Here is a 2,932-nt window from a genome sequence, read left to right on the forward strand (position 1 = left end):
TATCTGGAGACGTTTAACGTCTCAGGAGGACTCCTCAAACCTTCACGTTATTCTATCTGGAGACGTTTAACGTTTCAGGAGGACTCCTCAAACCTTCACGTTATTCTATCTGGAGACGTTTAACGTTTCAGGAGGACTCCTCAAACCTTCACGTTCATGTTGTTTCATCTGGAGATTCACAACGTCACGATCGCGTTCACGCTCCTCTCATGTCTCCTCCTCTCATGTCTCCTGTCTCCTTCAGGCATCGTGTCCCTGGTCTCCTCTCATGTCTCCTCTCATGTCTCCTCCTCTCATGTCTCCTGTCTCCTTCAGGCATCGTGTCCCTGGTCTCCTCTCATGTCTCCTCCTCTCATGTCTCCTCTCATGTCTCCTCCTCTCATGTCTCCTGTCTCCTTCAGGCATCGTGTCCCTGGTCTCCTCTCATGTCTCCTCTCATGTCTCCTTCAGGCATCGTGTCCCTGGTCTCCTCTCATGTCTCCTGTCTCCTTCAGGCATCGTGTCCCTGGTGTCCTCTCATGTCTCCTCCTCTCATGTCTCCTCATGTCTCCTCCTCTCATGTCTCCTCCTCTCATGTCTCCTGTCTCCTTCAGGCATCGTGTCCCTGGTGTCCCTGGCCGTCCTGTCCTATGAGCGCTACAGCACCCTGATGGTTTGTAACAAGCGGGTATCGGACTACCGGAAGCCCCTGCTGGCGGTGGGGGGGTCGTGGTTGTACTCGGTGGTCTGGACGGTGCCCCCCTGCTGGGCTGGAGCAGCTATGGTCTGGAGGAGCCGGGACCAGCTGCTCGGTGACGTGGACCGAGAGGTCGTCCGGGTCTCACTCCTACATCGTGTGTCTGTTCCTGTTCTGTCTCGGCCTCCCGGTGCTCGTCATGGTGTACTGCTACGGCCGGCTGCTGTACGCCGTCAAACAGGTACTCTGATGTATTTATACTCTGTTCATCTCCTCAGGTATTTATATCTGATGTATTCATACTCTGTTCATCTACTCAGGTATTTATATCTGATGTATTTATACTCTGTTCATCTACTCAGGTATTTATATCTGATGTATTTATACTCTGTTCATCTCCTCAGGTATTTATATCTGATGTATTTATACTTTATTCATGTATTTATACTTTATATAATCTATTCATGTATTTATATCTGATGTATTTATACTCTGTTCATCTCCTCAGGTATTCATATCTGATGTATTCATACTCTGTTCATCTCCTCAGGTATTTATATCTGATGTATTTATACTCTGTTCATCTCCTCAGGTATTCATATCTGATGTATTTATACTCTGTTCATCTCCTCAGGTATTTATATCTGATGTATTTATACTTTATATAATCTATTCATGTATTTATATCTGATGTATTTATACTCTGTTCATCTACTCAGGTATTTATATCTGATGTATTTATACTCTGTTCATCTACTCAGGTATTTATATCTGATGTATTTATACTCTGTTCATCTCCTCAGGTATTTATATCTGATGTATTTATACTTTATTCATGTATTTATACTTTATATAATCTATTGTTTTATTTATACTTTATATAATCTATTCATGTATTTATATCCGTTTTATTTTATATTATTTTATTTCATTTGAGTATTTATTGATAATATTTTTAACATTTGTCCAATTCTTATTCATATTATATTTTTTTTCTTGTTTCTTCACATCTATTTTTCCTTTTGATAATATTTAAATATTAATTTGAGTGTTTTTATTGAAATATTCAGTTTATTTATCATTTAAACTTGTTTTGAATTATTTTAATTTATGTTAACTTGTTATATTTTAATACTCCTTCACATATATTTATATTTGATGTTTTAATAACTTCATGTTTACTTTGTCTTTCTTTAAATATTAGATATTAAATGTTTCAGTTCTGGCAGAATCAGTCATGTGATTAATCTCCTGCTCCCTGAGCCGACGGGTCACATGATCAAACTCTCATTCCTCCACTGATTCCTCCAGCCTGGTTCAGAGGCTCAGTTTTTACTGTTTTAATGGACTTGGATTACAAATGTGAGATACTTTCACTTTACTGTCGTACTTCCACTCCAAATCTCAGACGGGAATTATCCAGAAATACAGAAAACAAATCAGATAAAAAGAAAACATTTCAGTTGCAGTTTGGTAAAGTTTTCTAAGAAACATAAAAGTTTTTTTACTCTAATTTATCAACAGGTAATAAGAACAGACTAGTCTGGGGGTTTCTGACCTGTGCTCTGTCTGTCAGGTTTATACTACGCTTTCTCACCTGTGTTTTGTCTGCCAGGAGGTTCTAATGTTTTTTCACCTGCATTTTGTCTGTCAGGAGGTTCTAATGTTTTTTCACCTGCATCTTGTCTGTCAGGAGGTTCTAATGTTTTTTCACCTTCGTTTTGTCTGTCAAGTAGTTTAAATAGTTTTTCACCTGCATTTTGTTTGTCAGGTTGTTCTAATGCTTTCTTACCTTCGGTTTGTCTGTCAGGTGGTTCTACTGTTTTTCACCTGCATTTTGTCTGTCAGGTGCCTGTAACACATTTTCACCTTCGGTTTGTCTGTCCGGAGGTGAAAATGCTTTTTCACCTTTGTTTTGTTGGTAAGGTGATTCTCATGATTTTCACCTTCGTTTTGTCTGTCAGGTAGTTTAAATTATTTCTAACCTTCGGTTTGTCTGTCAGGTGCCTCTACTGTTTTCACCTGCGTTCTGTCTGTCAGGTAGATCCAGCACTTTCTGATCTGAGTTTTGTCTGTCAGGTGATTCTAATGTTTTTTCACCTGCATTTTGTCTGTCAGGTGGCTGTAATGCTTTCTCACCTGTGTTTTGTCTCTCAGGTGGTTCTAATGATTTCTCACCTGTGTTTTGTCTCTCAGGTGGTACTTATGATTTCTCACCTGTGTTTTGTCGCTCAGGTGGTACTTATGATTTCTCAC

This window comes from Anoplopoma fimbria, unplaced genomic scaffold (genome assembly GCF_027596085.1).
Source record: "Anoplopoma fimbria isolate UVic2021 breed Golden Eagle Sablefish unplaced genomic scaffold, Afim_UVic_2022 Un_contig_8762_pilon_pilon, whole genome shotgun sequence".
NCBI lineage: Eukaryota > Metazoa > Chordata > Actinopteri > Perciformes > Anoplopomatidae > Anoplopoma > Anoplopoma fimbria.